The 19,482-nt window shown below is 29.1% G+C and overlaps 1 protein-coding gene across 3 annotated transcripts in view; it reads right to left on the reverse strand.

Moving 5' to 3' along the window:
- Positions 1–19,482, reverse strand: part of LOC122714530 (SAM and SH3 domain-containing protein 1-like) — a 476,950-nt gene that overhangs the window by 93,113 nt on the left and 364,355 nt on the right. The gene's annotated exons all lie outside the window — the stretch shown is intronic.

A 19,482-nucleotide genomic window follows, 5' to 3' on the forward strand; every position in this document is an offset into this window, starting at 1 on the left:
ATGAATATACAAAAATCAATAATTTGTTATTCGAAAATATAGATAATATCGATTCATTTGATAGTATAATATAATTCTAAATAATGTATTATTTCATAATTTTTTTATTTCGAATTTAGCAAAACAATCATAAAAATAATTCCAAACAAATGGAATTTGTTGAAATGGAATTACATTATATGGTACAAGTTAATTCCATAATATAATAATAATATAAATAACATTTTTTAAAATATTATTTCAAACTAATAGAAATATTTATTACTTCAAATAATTATGAAATAAATGATATTTTACTTGAAATAATATCTCAACTCTATTTCACAAGTATCTATAAAAGTTCTACACAAAATTACAAAATAAAAATGATACGTTATTTAAAACAATATAATTTATAGATTAAATACACTTGTTCCTTTAAAATTTAATAATCAACGAATTGTTGAAGAAGAGAGTTCTTACTTCAATTACATTCCCAAAACATCAAGAACATCCATTTTCCCCTTTCCCTAATTCAGATCGATTTACGAATTCATTTCTTCGGGCGTAGCTTCTTGAAGATGTATATCGCTCGCACGTGGATATTCGTTGTTTCGTGTGTCGGCATGTTATACGATAAGGGAGAAAAGATAGCTGTGCGCAGAGAGCGGTGGAAAATGTTTAAAGCACGGATGAAAGAAGGGAAACAGAGAAGGTATAAAAAGAAACAGCGGGAAAAGAAGAGTGGGTAAAAAGAAAGAGAAGAGTAGAGGATCAACGTACAACGCTGTAGGAAGTCGCATTAATATTTCACAATTCCACTTTTGCTGGCTCTCGATTTGGCTTGGTACCATCCATTGAAGGGCCTAGCTACGCTCTTTCCTTTCATAAGTTTAAGAAAAAGAGAAAGACGGGAAGAGGAACTGAAAACGCGGGAAAAGAGATGAAGGAGAATACTTTGTCTGGCGTGAGTCTCCTTTTATTTACACTCCGAGCGTCGCCATCCATATGCCCGGCTACCTTGCAGACTGGCAGATATTCTACCATTTTATCTTAGATATATCCTACATTTAAATACGATTTGTAAGTATTAAAGGATCTCGAAAGTTCGAATATGTTTGCTGTTGATAATGCGTCATTACTTTGTATAACTTTTTTCAAGACAATTCTATATATGAAAACTATTCTAAGACAATTCTATATATGAAAACAATAAAACAAAAAAAAAAAATCGTGTAAACATATGTCCTATATTCGATCTTGTTTTCGAGTTATCTATAGTAAATTTTATGTTGGAATAATTTTATTGAAAAGTAGAAATTATTAAAAAATACGCATAAATATCATTAATAGTATTGAACAAAGTTTTCGAAAAATAATCTACAAAATAATAATTTGAAAAAATAGGAAAGTTAAAACAGTAAATAAAATTTCTTTTTGAGATTGTGTTGGAATGCACAAATCAATTCGAACGCCGTTTATAAGCAGATATAGTGTGTTAAGAAGAAATTCATTCGAAAACAAGGTCAAATATATGTTTATACAAATTTTTTTTATTGTTTAAAAATAAAAAATTATACAAATTATATTAAATATTATATTTACTACAAAAAACAATCGAACAAAGAATATTTTATATTATTTAATTATATATTATTCGGTATATTATTATTTGCATTGTATCAATTGGAAAGATAAACTTTATATAAATTTATTTGTGTAAAGTGAAGTTTCCCATTCAAACCAATCCAAAGTTAATCCATATTAATGCCTGCGGGATATTTTACTTCTATTCACCCTATCTCTTGGATGTCCCACAAAATACTATCAAAATGACATTGATATTGCCAATATTAATCTAAGGTGCCATCTTTTGGGTATTTCATACTCAAGAGATAGGATAAATAAAGTTACTATAATGATCCTTCAGGCGCTATAAATCCAACTTAACTTGAACTTAAGCTAAATGCTTAAAAAGTATATAATATTAAATATATATATTAATTATTAAAAATACTTTTTTACATAATTCGAAAATTGAAAAAAGTTATTTGAATGATAATCTTGATATACTTCAAAATCAAAATAAATTGAAGTGATGCTTCTATTCCAAGTATCAAAGGAATGTATAAATGGTTTGAAGATGGTATTTTTTTTTATCTTCATTTTAAAAAAAAATTTCAAAATTTATAAAATTTTATTAATTTCTGATAGAGTACAATAAATTATTATAATTGAGTTATATTTGTAATTGTTCAAAAATGAAATCTATCTATCTAAAGTTTTTCAGTTCTTATAGCATAAAATCTACATTTGCTATATAAAATAAATCAAATCAAATAATATAATATAAAGATGTTTCAAAAAGAATATAGATAAAGATAAGATATTTTTGTATGTAAAAACATTTTGAAAAGAAAAATAAAATATTTATAAAATCATACTTGAGAAAATTATGTTTAATTTTTCATGTGCAATTAAATATTCTGTGACACGATATTGATATTTGTATTTCAATAATTATAACATGATCTTTAAAATATAATTCTAATAAACTAATTCTAAAACAATAATAATATTTTTATTTTTTAACATTTTAATAATTTCATGATCCATTTTTATTCTTTATAAATTCTGTCATTTAATCCTTTTCAATGGTATTTTATTCGCGTCATTTATTTTATTATTATTAAATAAAAATTCAATATACATTTATAATAATTGTTTTATTTTTGTACATATTGAATTTTTATTAATTGGAAAAATGTAAATGCAAATTATTTGAAACCGATATCTTTTTCATCGTAAAGCAAAATATGAAACTAAACAAAATAAAATAAAAAAAAAAAAGATATTAATTATTAATAAAAGTTTCAATTTTAAAGCGTCAATTGTAAAATTTCAATTTTAAAATTCTCTTCAAATGCGTTTGTTCGATATTAAAAATCAAACGATACTATTCGAAATAAAAGTATTCGATACAAATGCAGCATTGTATAAGTAGTTTCGAGCTTGCACGTTGAATCAATCAAAACGACAGATCGAAATATCAAGATCTACCCTCTTCAATATTTATGATCGTAACTGTACTGTCAGATAAACGCAGGTGTCAATAATGCATACAATGGGATCTGCAGAGCGTGCACCGGTACCGTGCAATACGTATTGGCTTACAGACATTCAATGAATCCAGACTGAAATGAACTCGTCAAATACAAGAGTGTCAAATGTCGAGATTTTTACGACAGTACAATTTATTCCAGTGTTTCTTAAAAATTATCGATATTTTAAGTTTCTACTTAACTGACGATTTTATTTAATCCTAATAACATTGAAAATATTGGTGAAAATGAAAATCTTTTTTTTCTTTAGAAAAAAGGAATAATTTTTCAATTTTAATTTAAAATATAATATATGTGTATATATATGTAATATGTATATATAATATGTAATATATGTATAGAGAAATAATTTCATTTTTGGAAAATATAAAATATAAAATATAATATAAAATATAATATAAAATATAATATAAAATAATATAAAATATTAAATAAAATTCTAATATTTATCGTTATAAAAGATTAAATGAACTGAATTCATTGCAATTAAAATAACTCTATTGCTATTATATATTATTTAATCTTAATGCATTTAATACATTTTAAATTGTTATTATTATTTTCTTTGAAAAGATAGAAAATGAATAGAAATTAAGATTTCCAGAAAATTTATAATTCGTAATTATTTATAAGATTGTATAAACATTAATATAGTTGATATAAAAAACTGTCGATTAAAACTTATTGCAAGCAATTGAAGTTTGTGTTTGACGAAAAAAGAGAACAAAATCATACTATCTTCGTCACACTATCGTTGTATTTCGTTTCTTTCTCGCTTCATCTAATATAAATTTCAGTTGCTTGTAGCATAAATAAGCCTTAATTTTTGTATATCAATTTTTGTGTTTGTTTCGCCCTCAAAAATCCAAAGAAATTCAAGATATTCACACGAATATACGAATGTACAAAAAGATCGTAAAATGTTTTTCGTTTTTCTATGTCAGAAACATTACAGCAATTTTTATTGGGTTGTGTAGATGACAGTATTCTGTATTGGTTAAATTTTACGATCATATCACTCGTGGTTCATGTGCAGCGACAGTTTTAGTAGGCATTTCTGTTTCTAACTATCGTCGCGAATGAAACAGAATATCTCGTCATTTTTTAAAGGAATAAATTAAGGTAAGATTAAAAGAAAAGTTTTGAAAAAAATAATATTTAAAATCACGACACTTTTTTTAAAAATCTATTGATTCGCTATTTTTTCAAAAGATCACGAGATATCTTATTCTATTTATGATAAAATTATTTTTTTCGCGGAAAATTATATTATATTATATATATTATATTATATATATATTATACTATATTTGTATTATAGATATTGTACTATATTTGATTACTAGATTTGTTTCAGATTCTATGTAATTAAAAATAACAGAAAAAGGAATTATTGAATTATTGGTTGGAAACAACTGCGGTGAAGTTGTTGCTGCGTACAAACCACGAGTCATACGATCGTAAAAGTTTAAATAATAATAAAGAAGAATATCAGTGACAGAGTTCAATAAAAAAAAATTGTTGCAGTATTGTCAGTATCGAAAAATAAAAAAAAATAAAAAAAAGAAATTCCACAGTGTAAATATAGTACTATTATTCCATGGTACTCCATTTCAGGAAATCGACGAAGAATTTCCGGATTAATAAAGAATACAAAATGAAAAAATTATGATGAGATTTCGATTCTTATTCGATTCTATCATTTTCTAAATTGTACACTTTGTATTCTTCTTTCGAACTATTTCTAATTAGAATAATTTTTTTATAATAAATACATATGGTAAAAATATAAAAATAAATTATAAAATAAAGCATAAAATAAATTTAAAATTACTCAGAAGAACGTATACGAATTTCACTATTTGAACGATAAAAAAAAAGTACACAAATACAATGTAAAATCTAATTATTCTTATTTTTATATAAATATATCGTATAACGTATTATTTTTAACTTTTCAAAGAAAGCAGAATATTGAAGAGACATCGTTTCATGCAAAAGAATAATCGAAAAATGTGTTAAAGGAGGGGAAAGAGTGCGAGGAATTGAAAGAGACAGAATGAATCACACTTCCATAATCATCTTTCCTTTCTATTTCACGTCCCACTCACACTTTTACATCTTTATCCATAATCCACGGGTATTAATTAGAATTCCAATCCACCAGTTTGATACGACGTGCCCATTGCTCGTTACTCCTCCTCACCTCTCATCCCATTCCACCCCTTTCTTCCATTCCCCCTCCTTTTCCCCCTTTACCCCTTATCCACTTCCCTATCGTTCTTCTTCTTCGTGGGGGCTTAACGGTCAAACCGAAAGTTTTCGAGGCGCGAGTACATAAAGCGAGCGAATTTTCCGGGGGTAACTCTTCAGAACTTTGCCCAACCCCCTCCGTAAATTAAAATTTCATCCATGAACGGATAATCGAGGGGTGATTAAAGCATTTCGTTTATCAAACCGGATGATCTTCCCGGGACACGACCAGATTCAATTCTGCTTCACATCGATGTGCTATTTGAACAGTCTTTGACGAGTTTATCGTTCGATACTTTTCCTTTTTAAGGGAAGAACTGTTGCCCGGTTATTCGATACCTTTGAAAGAATATTTTTCGAAACGATCCTTTAAGCAGCGACCCGATATTAAAAGAGATAAAGGGGTTTGAGCTGTCTCCTTTTTACGATTGTAAATATTGTCTTTTTAACGAAGAGTATGAAACAATTGAAATTTGATTTCATTCTACTTTTCTTTTAATTTTCTTCTTTTTTTTTTCTGATTTATAAGAATTAAATAATCGATGAGATTTATTTTTATTATACTTGAGGGATTAATTTCTGCAATAATGATAAGTGATAAATTTATATTTTTATTTATTCTTCGTTTCTTTTTGAAATATTAAATTATGTTATAGATAATATTACTTAAAAATTTAATTTCAAAAATTAAAATGTGTCTAATTTCAAAAATTAATATTGTCTGTATTTTCAATGATTTTATCACTTAAAAAATTTTGTAAGAAAAGAAAAAAGAATGTTATATAATTCCTTGGCACTAAATAAAAAAAATAATGATATAATTATATAAAATAATACTAATTTTTCATTTATCAAAACTGAATATTATTTATTTTATTTTTTACTATAGATATGATATATCATAATTTGATTTTGTTTTAAAATAAACAAATCTTCCAATTTAATACTTAAGTACTTTCTTAAAACTTTCTTAAAATGATATTATAATTTATTAATGACAATTTATATAAAGTGAAACTAAAATTAATTATATTATATATAATAGAATTTATATTGCAATAAATTATATTGAAATTATATTTAGGATTTATTTAGATTAAATAAGATTTACTTAAATTTATATTTGATATCAATATCAACTTAATGACTGAAAATAAGTGACAAAATTTTATTTATTTTTTAATAGTGATAAAATCTATTTACGTAAAGTGAAATTAAAATTAATTATACTACAATAGAATTTAGTATTTATGTAAAATGAAACTGAAATTAATTATACCACGGTAGAATTTAATATTATATTACAGTAGATCCACCTGAATTTCTAATTATACTACGTTGGTTTACTTGGATTTGTAAGTGTACTGTATTCCAGTACAGACCGTAATTGAGTAAATTTACCTATTGGACACCAACGCCACGTTAGTAATCAAAATTGTAAACACTGGTGAGTAATTAATGGTTATATAAGATATCTCAGTAATCGTAATGCAAATAAAAAAAAATAAAATAACTTGAAAACTTATCAATTCATATGAATATTATTAATTTTTTATTAGAGGAATTCATTTTATTTCACTTTATTTAAATAACTTTATCTTTGTCTTGTCTATATACATTTGATTATATTTTAGGTTTTTTTATTCGTATTAATAATATTTATAATAATCTATATTAGTTAAATATCATATAAGTAATAAAAAATAAGTGTTTGTCGTACATAATCTCAAAATTTTATTTTTAATTCTTCTATGATTTTTCAAGTATGCTTCACAAGATCATCAAAATTAAAATGGTTACGATGTATAAAGTCTTATAATGCGAGTTAAAAATATAGAATAATACTTCTTTTCATTTGAACATTCTCAAAAGAATCGAATTTAAAATTCTTCATAGTCTGAAGAGTTCTCGACCGAATATGTTTAAAGTTGATTTTCACGAATGAAGAATTTCTCGATCGTTTGCACATGTCCAATCAAAAAATTATTCAAATTCACGTGTGATGCTTCACATTCAATTTTCAAGCTTGATTAAGTCGAAAAGGAAGTTTGAAACGATAAAATATTATTTTATGTTTTTGCTTTATTTTTTTCGCATAGAATTACCATCTTGTTGATTTTTTCCTATATTTTTGCGATATATCTCATGCAAATAATGATTATCTGCTTCGATATCAAAAATATACAAGTGAGAACAATAGTTGAAATCTCTATTGAACCTCATGTCAATATGTATAAAATTGTGAAAAAATAGGTGCTGACGTGGCTAACAGCCCGAACATTTGCCCATGTTGATAACTGAGAGATTAGCAAGAGGATGGTGTAGATAAATGAGGGGACTAGGCTCAAGGGGAAGCGACCCTCACGCCTACGAATTGCTCGTGAGCTGTGACATGGGTTTATGACACGTCAATCGCTATTGAGGATGAAAATGTCATATCCCACCTCTTCCATATATGACTGTTTTTAAAAAATAACAGATAAGATCCAACAATAAAATTCGTTATGTAATTACTTCATACTTTATTAAATAATTAAATATCATTGTAGTTGTTTAAAAAAAAAGAAAAATTATTCTTACTTAAAAATCTCTGCATCGATTTTGTGAAATAGCATTTAAAATTATCCTTGATATCATTAATTTAATCAATATAATATAATAATTTAATAAATAAAAATATTCTGATACAAAATTGGAATAGAGTCATCATTCTATGGAGATAGGTTTGTTATTCGTAAAAATACATGATAATTAAAACATTGTTTTCAACAATTTCGAACAAAAATCAATTTTATTGACATATCGTAATCGTTTAGTTCAAATGATTGCTAAGAGATGGATATATAGAAGAGAATGGAAGAAAATTGAAAAGTCAAGATTTCCCTCGCCATTTACTACTTCTTCGCGGAGTTTAACCGCCGTAGTCTTAGACGACTTTCTTCTTTTTCGAATCGATTCGTCGCTCCCTTTTGCTACTTTTGCCTAAGTTTCTCTAAATTTCCTCTTTTCGCAATTTTGCTCGATCGTCATGCACGTAGGTTGTAGATTGATTCGCTCTGAAAAAGTTTCATCGCATTGCCAGCGAGTGCTCGAAATAGTGTTTCTGTTAAATTTAGGCCGATTCAATCCTACACAAATTCTTCAACTGTCGCCTATTTGCGTTCCAATACAAGTTTGGAATCGAGAGTTAAATGGAAGGATGAGATTGGCACGAAGAAAAGATGTAAATTACGATCACATTATATTTAAAACAACTGAACAATAGTTGTTTTAACCAGAAAAAATTATATATTGTATTGTTTTAATTAAATTCAAAAGATGCAAAATATAAATTTTTATTCATTTCCTTTTATTTAATTTTTTTTCTCCAAATATATCTTTATTATATCTGTATCTTTATTACTAGCATAAGAGATAAAAGAATTCATTTTAAACCATTATAAAATTTTTAGTTTGTAAAATAATTTCTTTTTTTTTCATTTAAAAATTAGTTTTTGAGAAGCTATAAAATTTTTATATTTTGTACTCATTTATACATAGAATAATTAACTCTTACAATTAAAAATTAACCTATTTGTATTTCTAATTTTCTTAATTCTCTCAAATATAATTCATTCGAAAATAAAATCTCGAACGAAAGAATCGTATTTTTTTTTTCATCGTTACAATATCATCCCCTTGTTCAATTATCCACAATTCGAAATACACATCCACATTCTACGATCATACTCCCTCCCTCCTCGTTCTCAAAAAAAGAAAAAAAAGAACGGCGAAAAGAAGAAAAATGCAAAAAGAAAATTTGGAAGCAACAACGATTTTTCTTTTTTTTTTACACTCGCCAAGATTTATCGCCGGCCGTATTGTCTACGAACAAGCATCGCTTTTCATTTGCTTAAGCCCGAAGCGCGAAGTAGTAGGTAGGCGTTTCACGATAATTGGGCGGCCTGAGGGGGATTCTCTTGGTATAGGATAGAGGACGGAATTATTTTCGGGGTAGCCCTTCAACGGCCGTTGCACCCGCCATTAGTGCAGCCACAGCCTCCACGTATTCATTCCCACCCTCATTATTTACATATACTTCATTTGCTCGACTCGGCTCCCCTCTTTCCCCCTCGCTCGTCAATTGCGAAATGTAATTCGCGAAAATCGAGGTGAGCCGAAAATCGGGATCTTCTGCCGCCAGACGTCATTCAAATTCATCGTTAATCGAGTACCGGTAGGGAGGGGAGGGGAGGGGGAGAGGAGAAGCAACGAGAGTAAACAACGAAAATATCAACGAACCGTGGATTTATTATTTCTCTCTCTTTGTCCCTCTCTTTGTCTCCCTCCCTCTTTATCCGATTTTATTGGACGGTACAGAGGACAGGAAGTGTTTTAACGGGACGAGACAGGTGGAAAATCGAGCCGGTGATACGTGGCCCCCAACTTTATGAATACTGGAGAAACTTGTTTCGAACTTCCATGTCGGTTATTTCCCTTTTATGAATCGTAAAACGTACGCCGCGTGTCAAAAATCTGCCAAATTTTCTTTCTGAAACTTTTATCCTATTCAACGGTTACGACTTGGTGCTTTTATCTTCGTTTTTAATATACGGGCGATAATTGTATTGTTAACTTGAGAGAGAAAATTCTTTTCGTTGAAAGAGGATCACAAGTTTTTAAGAAATTTTCTTTTTTTTTTTTTTTACATATTAGTATGTAAAATTGGATTAAGAAATAGATAGTTTTAATTGCGAAGAAATGAAAATGAATCATCGATATTTTTATAAAGTAAAATAAAATTTATGATAAATTTGCTTTCAAAATTTGTATGATGTTTCTTTTCCAATATTTTATATATTTCAATAATAACACAATGCTCGAATATTTTTGCAAATTTAAAATATATTTTTCTCTAATTTGTTTTATAAATCAAATTAAATTATTGCAAATTATTATAGATTATACAATGTTATAAAGTTATAAAATTTTATTTAAAAATTACAATTTTATATTATGTTCAAATTAAAATAAAAATTTTTTTATTCTATTGTAATAAAAATCTGATATATAATGTTTATGCATGAAAGAATAATGTTTATATCATTTACATCGGAAGATTTTCTTTTTACAAGAAATTGATCGAAAACATTGTATTATGCGTTCGATAAAAGGATCGTTATAAAATGCATGATTGATGTCATGAATAATTTATAATATTTTCAGTATTTTGAAATTATGTAGGAAAATCTTATGAATCTGCTTTTTCTCCATTTTCACACTCAATTAAACTTAACATTAAACTTAACAATAATAATCATCGTCGTCATCAATGGATTATCATGGATCAAAGATTATTGTTTCTGAACTATTGTATTATTTTTTATTTGCGCGTTATTCCACAAAATTTCCGCGTCATTACCAAGGGGCATTTCACTCCAGACAAGAGGCCATTAATGTAAACGAAAACACGAGGAACCGTGATTTTTGGCAGAAAGGTGACACGAGGTGAAAGAAAGCTCGAAAGAGTGGGATGAAACGGAGGTCGGGGAGTAATGCGCACCAGACTGGTCCAAGAGAGGGCGTGCAACTACGAAAGATGGTAGGTGGGTAGGTATTCCATTCCTCTTCCAGCACGACGAAAGTCTTGCTCGTCGCAAGGATTTTCGGCGTCAGGCTTAGGAGTGGCCACCTTAATCTCTACTTGCTCAACCGACCCTCCTATTCTTCGCCATCCGTCTTCCTTCTTTTCCTTCCTTCCACTTTGACCTCTTGTCCTTTTTTTACGCTCTCTCCCTCTTCCCCTTCCGCGTTTCGTACCTTTACAAAGGCCTTCGAGGCCTCCTCTCCCCCTCCTTTCCACAAGTCTTCTGTCCATAGAGCTGTGGCGTGTTTACGAAACCTGGTAGTTAAGGATGTTCCAAAAAAAGATGGTAGAAAGAAAAGAAGCAAAGAAGAAAGTTTGCTGATGCTGCGATGCGATAGACCGTCTTCTTTTTTCCGCCTTTTTTTTTTCGCGTTTGGCGAGATAGCGGAATCTTACACGACTCTCTCTCTCTCTATTTCTCTCTCTCTCTCTCTCTTTCTCTCTCTCTTTCTCTCTCGATCTCTCGCATTTTAATCAAAGTGTCCTTTAAATTATTTCAGTATTCGCTGAAGGCATAAAAAACTCGTAATTTATGGATTTTTCTTTTCTTTTTTTTTTTTCTTTAAAAAAAGAATGCCGCTATAGTAAGTGGAAAATATTTCAACGTTTAAAAGTGGTGAAAAATATTCGTATAAACATATGTTTCGCTTGACCTCGTTCGAGGATGTAGAGAGGAAGAGAAAGAGAAAGAGAGAGAGAGAGAGAGAGAGAGAGAGAGAGAGAAAGAGAGAGAGAGAGTTTCGTGTGATATATAATATTTCTAAAATTTCATTCCCCGTGATTCTGCAGTTTTATGATTTTACGATTCTAACCGCTTGAATTTGGTTTTTCGAAAGATTTATTTTGTTTTGTTAAAAAAAGAAATCAATCGAGAGAAGAGGAAAAATTATTATGTTTAATGATTATGAAACGAAAATTTATATCGATATATATATATATATATATATATATATATAAATTTAATTTATTTATAAAATTTATAATATTTATTTATAAAAAAATAAAATTAATTAAAAAAAAATTAGAGGCAAAATTAGAAAAATTATTTAAGTATAATATTTTCTTTTTACTAAATTAGTAAAATTTATTTGACTATTATCTATTCAGATTATTTCAGATTGATATCATTATTTAATATATATATTTTTAAATATTAAAAAAAATATAAAAAAAAATATCGATAACTTACATCAAAATGTCATATTTTTTAATTAATTTTGAAATAAAATGAGAATTATTTAAAAAATAAAAGTTATATAATTTCTTTGCAACAAAATATAAAAATTTTAATTTTTATCATCTTGCCAAAAAAAATATTAAAAAATTGTATTCAAAAACAAAAAAAAATGGTGAAAATTTAGATTAATTTTGTGAAATGGTGAAAAAAAGATTAATTTTATCTCCTTCAAACAAACCCCCTTGTTACTATTATGCTTTAAATAGATTAAATCAAAATTTTCAAGATTAGGTAAATATCTCAATACAATACTATTCAAATATTAGTCTCATTCAATCATAATTTCCAAAATACTTCAAATCTTTTAGTTAAATTTTAATCAGAAAAATGCATTGCCCATTGTTTTCGAGTCGTTCACGGGACCGAGGAAATTGTCACGGGGTTTTTCTGCCGGATGGATGGGCGCCACGAGTGAAAGACGGTGAGGGGGCGTTGAATGGAAAATGAGCGTGCGAGAGAGGAGGCAATGCGCTATAAGAAAGATGATACACTCCAGTATAAAATGATTTTCTTCGAGATTAATGCAATTTGTCCAAATTTCACCAAATTACTCCTTATTTATTACAACTTAGAAGACGCGTGACGCATATATTTTTTCTACAAATTTTTATAAATTTACGTGATATATAAGGATATGTGTAGAGAAAAAACAGATCAATGAGATTTTTTTTTCAGAATGACTTTTTTTTTCGCGAGTTTAAATCCGTAAAAATTGTCTGTAAAATTGAATTTAAGAGAAATAAAAACTATCGATTTTTGCTATATTCGAGAAAAGTAACTGTTATTCTATGGAAAATAATTCGTTTTCAATATTTCTCGCCAACTATCGTATCATCCTTCCCCTGTTAAAATTCGATTTATCGTCACACAGAAATTCTTTTTTTTTTCCCTCCTCCCCCAGAGAGATATATATCGCTTTGAATTTATTTCATTTTTTAATACCACCGATAAATTCCACTGGTCTCGAGAAAGGATATATCTATGAAAATCATAGGGCGAGCCATCATTTTGTCCGGGAGTGTAGTTTAGACGGGCGTTTGAGCGACTGTACTACGGAGAACGGTTGTAAGAAAAGGGAAAGACAGCATGGAAAATGAAAAGTACTGAACGATGGAGAAAGCGTGGTATCATCCAGTCGTGGATCATAGAGCATTGTTAAATGTAGCAGCGCAGCTTTAAAAAAAAAAGTCCTATTGTCAGTTTAGCGCTCGTTCCCCTATTCTAACTGTGCTAAAGTCTACGTACACTCGGAAAAATTCCCTTTTTCTCCCTTCTCTTTGCCTAACAGCTTCGCGCGAGGCAACCCCTCTGTCTTTCTCTCGCCAGTCTCTCTCTCTCTCTCTCTCTCTCTCTCTCTCTCTCTCTCTCTCTCTCTTTCTCTCTTTCTCTCTTTCTCTAACTCTTTGTCTCTTTCCACGGTATTCTTTCTCCTTCCGGTTTCTCGCGCGAGATTTCCGCCATTGTAACTTTCCTAGAAAGCGAAAGAGTGTCCTGTCGCGACACGATAGTTCTAGTAACACTGGTCCACGCATTAATACCAAGTAAAAGCGAGGCGACCAAAGCGCCGCCAGATTTCTGGACCTCGACTTTGCTACGCTCTGTTCTTCTCTCTCTTTCTCACGTTTGTCTTCTTATTGCACGACGTTGTCGTTACCTCTGATCAAAACGTTGTCTTTGCGAATCTCTTGGATGCAAACAGGCTCTTTTTAATTTTTATAAGTGGCAACGCGGCGGGATCAAGATGGACGAAAATTTAGAAACTTTTCGGCAATGAGAAGTTCCCGTTATTGTCCTGTTCGCCGACTTGATGGAAACGTTTCTCGACTGTTGTCTGCATTTCGTATAGATGTGAATGACGATGCAAGATGCCTGCGAGATTTTGAATGTACGAATATTACGATTAAATGGTAAATGGTGCTTTAGAATATTTATTTTAGGTTAACGTTTTAATATATTGTTGTAGTGAAGAGAAATAAAGTTTGTTTAAATTTAACATTGGAATTATTGATTTTTAACGTGAATTTGTTATTAATTTATAAATATAAACAAATGATTATAAGTAGATGATTACAGTTAAATAATAATTATGAAAATTAAAAAAAAGAAAATTAGTTCATTTGATTTGATTTGATTATTCTTAATTCTGACTTAATTGTAAATAATGCAATTTTGAAATGTGGAAAATACATTCCTTTTATTTTATATATATAAGATGTTTATTTAGATGATAGATTTTCGAGAAAAAAAAATATTAACCATTTTAATACAAATTATCTTTTATTTTGATTTGTTGAACGTTTCTAAGGTTATTTGAAAGTCAATTTTCTTTTTTAAATAGATATATATACATTTTCCTTTATAGATTTTTGTTAGAAAAAGAAAGAAAGTATGAAATATGATATGATGAATTCACATATTCATATCTAAAATAAATAATTATATAATATTAATAAGAAAATAATTGAATACGAATACAAACAGATAGAACTTTATAATAAAATTGATAAAACAAAAAGAAACTTAATTTTGAGATTCGATATATAGCATGTACACATTAATATAATACCAGGATCTTAAAATTTTAACATAAAAATATCAAAAACAATTTTTCATCTCGAATAGAATTCATTCGAAAAAGATGGAGAATATAAAAACCGATGAAAATCCAAAAAATAATCCAAAAAAGACATACAGCATTTTTCTTTTTCCTCGCTATTTAACAACAATTACATCGTCGTGATGTCCAATTTTAATTTTCTCGAATCATTCTCTGCGAAAAGAATTCTTTCGTTTCGAAGCATTAATAAGAATTCTTCTCCGCCTCTGTGCAAAATGTTTTTGATGATTAAACGTCGTAAAAGGCAGATAAGATCGCACGAAAATATAATTCCACGGAATAGAAATGAAAATTGAACGCGAGCGCCGACTTGTTCGCAGTTAAATGCCCTCCCTCTCCTCCACTTCCTCTTATTCTTCCGCTTTTAATTCTCGACCGGAATATGAAATTAGTCGCAACCCCCCTCAGCCTCAGCGCTCAGCAATTGATTGCGTTAATTATGCAGATATTGTTAGAAGCAGAAGCGAGCATTCCTTCTCGGGCCCGGAGTGTCGTTAAACCTATGCATGAATTTATATTAATTCTTAGAGAAATGTCCAATTTCAATAATCCCCTCCCCTCTTCAAGATGGCCGATATCGCTGCAAGAATCTGGTTCGATGCTTTAGATCTAACTTCGATAAGATTCCTTAATATATTCTATTATTATCTCTTCGAGTTTTATGGGATTTGCAATTTTACCAAAACTTTTCTCGATTCCTGAACCCAGTTGATTTTAATATTAGAAATTAGATTTAAAATGAATTGCGAATTTTTAAATTTGAAATGCGATATAAATCATATATCTTTGAAAATTATTCCTTGGAAATGTTAAATATCGTGAAAATATATAATAAAATATATATAAATATAATAGTGTCATTTCATTTTTCTTTTTTTGGAAAAAATTGAGACTATGAATAATTCAAGTTTAATTCAATGTTTATGTTTGTTATACGTATTGATTAATTAAAAATTGATTGGTAAATAAATCAATTAACTAATTTTGTAATTCCAGATTTAAATGATTAAAAATTATCTTATTATTTTTTTAAATGATAAATTTACGTTTGGAACAATTTTCATTATATTTTTTTAAATATGAATATAAGAAATCTTGTTAAACAGATAGATTTATTCGTATAAAAATATAATTAAACATATGTTTAATTATTGATACTAATACTATTCACTAATACAATAATATTAATCCGTATATAGTAGATATATCTAAGTCCATAATTAACGTATTAACAGATAGATAGATAACAATTGATAGAACAAAATTTAATAGGCGATATTAGCTCATTAAATTTAAATTTCGAGAAACGATATCTCATGTGCAACAAGTGAATATTAGGTATTCCTGCTGATTTCGAAGCTACATTTTACAAATTTTTAATTACAGAGTTAAAAAATGCAAAAATAAAGATCTATTATGATAGAAATGACCATAAGGAAGATAAAATTAAACGTTAAATATCAATTTAAGCGAAAGAAATATGTTTTACTTGCTGCCACGCATAATCTACTGTAGGATTAACATAAAACCTTTGTCGAGCCTACAAGAGGATACACACACACACACACACACACACACACACACACACACACACAGAGTCCCAGGTTAAAAGACCCTTTGAACAATTTCTACGGCTCTCGGTTACTAAACCATATAATCGCGACTAATTCTTCTGTAACATGAAACTGTGAAATTACGCATCGTACTAAGAAGAAACCCAATTAACTTTTCGAGATATAAACGATACATATAAAAATGAAACGGACATCTCTTTCGTATAATTAATGAGTTGATGTTGTTATTAGAGAAAATGTAAATAAACATGAAATATAATCGTAAATGCAAAAAAGGAGAAATGTATGAAGAAATTTTAATTCCAAAACAACATTGAAATTTTGTCGTTTGTATTTTTTTCATAAACAATATTAATATATCCTACATAATTTACATTTTAAATACAACATATATTCTACATATATTATGAAATTGAACGACGTGGAATTTCTCGAGTATTGAAATAATTATTTAAATTCGTACAATTTAAAATTTTCCAAAAATTATATTCCTTATCTTCCTCTCCAAAATCTAATCTATTTTATAAAATCAAATCGTCAAAAGAGAAAATGAAGAGTTATTAAAAGATTAATTTAAACCAATTAAATAACGATTAACATGATTCGATTGTATTAATATCACAATGCAATATAAAAAAAAAAAAAAAAAAAAAAGAGAGAAAACAAAATTTCGATGGAGGCAGAGTTTTATACGCGATATCAGTGTCGTATAAAACAAAATTGTCTCCTCTATACAAGTGACCGCACGTTCAGTCACATATTGTGTGAAATGAAAGCAATCCACAATGCACGGGACAGCGCCATCAAAGGATATGGAGACGCACAATGGAGGTGCTCCCTGACAGTGTTACCGTTGTTCCCTAGTCGGTCTACGCTGGCAATTTCATTCAATGACTAATGGAACAAGGCGCTTCGACATTGTCGTTAGCAGAGAGCGTCGGTAAATAAGTAATTCACGCATCCATTGCTTAATTCTGAATTGTGTCCCCATTCTATTCCACCGCGCAGAATTATACAGAGATATAATTTCCTCCGATTCGGATATTTCTATCGTTAAAGAATATTTATATGGGAATATATATACTATATCGAGCAATATTGTAGAAAGATAATTATTGGAAGATTATTCCTTTCAATAATTATTACTAATATACGTATTTTACGAAAGTAAATATAAATCTGAATCACAACGTGATTCTGATTTTCAAAATTATCCATTCGACAATTATCCATTTTATGAACATTATTATTCCATTACTTTTTTTTTCATCGTCTAATCTTCTTATATACCACGTTATTTAATTAAGTTAATAAATTACATCGAAGATAAAGAAGTATAATATATCACTTTAATCAATAAAGCTAATCTTCAAGTTCTTCGACATGTCGCAAAAAAAAAAAAAAATTTATTGCTTGTACAACATGCACTAGCCAGTTTGAGGTTGAACACATCAAAGGATAAGATCGATAAGAGAACCAGTTTGATGACCATTGGAGAAACGAATATTTCATTCGGCCTGTTCGCGTTGCGGTGATTCGTGCAACGAAACAGTTTCGAAGAGAAGATCGACCGACTCGTAAAGACGGTTACGAGCCATTAAAAGACACTGTTGAGATTCGAAGGGAGGGCTGTCCTAGGTCATCCGTACGTAGCTAATAAGATGGAACGAGTACCGGCCAGATAATTGCCTACAGACGCGAGTAAAGCAAACATTAATTAACCTACACAACGGGAAGTGTGTACGCGCCATTACCGTTTACACGACAAGCCCTCAAGTGCGACTGCAATCTTGGGACAAGATTGCACATTTCAACCCTGACAATAGGGTCGTTTCGTTTTGGAATAAGTTCAGGTGGAAGAAACGTAAATTTATGTTTCATGTTCAAAACGTAATATTTGCATTATTATTAGTTAAATTCTGTGTGGATAAATTTTTATGAACAATATAAGACGTGAACTGTGATTAAATTTCTTTTTTTTTTTATTTAACAATGGAATCGTTTTAATCTAAAATAAATTCGCAAATAAATTGTTGCAACGAATGCAAGCAAATTATACCTTTAATATTTGGTTCGGTTTAATTCGCGTAAATAAATTTGTGTAAACCAGTGACCAATTCAACGAGCGAGTATATGTAAAAAAAAATGTTCACACAAAAGTTACGCGATGTAATGGAAAACGTAACTTGATATTATTTGGTTTTTAATTTATCAAAAGTCAATTTAATCTTTTTTTAAATAAAATTATGCAACAACAATAGCTATTCGTAATAAAACATTATGTATTAATTTAAAAAAATATTTCAATTTTATTTTATAAAATAATATAGACGAGAAAAATATAAAAATAGAAGAATTACTCTGCATAATTTATTCTTTTCATACTTAATTTTCAGAAAATTAAATTATTTCAACGAAATATCTTCTGAACCAAATTACATGGTTTCATTAAAAAAAAAAAAAGAATTATGCATTTTCTATTTGTTTACATATTAAAAACATTATACAATTTTCCCACAAAGCATTTTTTCCCCCTTATCTTTAAGAGAATTTTAATTTTCCATTAGTTTTTCTATTAAAATCGAATTTTAAGAATACAATTCACGGATAGGAAAAGACATTTAGAAATGTTTCAGGACATTCGTCACGGATCTTGGATACGAGAGCGTTAAAAGCATCGAGTTATAAGTTTCGAAGGAAAAACTGATCAGATCCGGCGGTAATTGAAACGTTCGATGGTTTCAAGAGGCGAGGCGAGCAGTCGTCGTTGGCCTCGTAGAAGAAGAGAGAAAATGCCAGAAAGAAGAGAGAGAAAGAGAGAGAGAAAGAGAGAAAGAGAGAGAGGAAGAGAGAGAAAGGGTGAAGCTCGACGCGACGTGGAATTGGATTGGTTTTTTACTAATTAAAATTTCAAACTTGACACCTGAATGTGCCGTCTTTAATGAGACGCCGTCTGGCCGTGGGTTTCTCTCTCATTATTCTCGTGGGTGCGGGTTACACATTGCCGCCTGAGAAAAAAGGGGATCGGGAGGGGGAAGGGAGGAGGAAGCGAGAGGGAGACAAAATGCGGAAAC

The sequence above is a fragment of the Apis laboriosa genome, unplaced genomic scaffold, assembly GCF_014066325.1.
Source record: "Apis laboriosa isolate Shangri-la unplaced genomic scaffold, ASM1406632v1 scaffold30_cov140, whole genome shotgun sequence".
In the NCBI taxonomy this organism is placed as follows: domain Eukaryota; kingdom Metazoa; phylum Arthropoda; class Insecta; order Hymenoptera; family Apidae; genus Apis; species Apis laboriosa.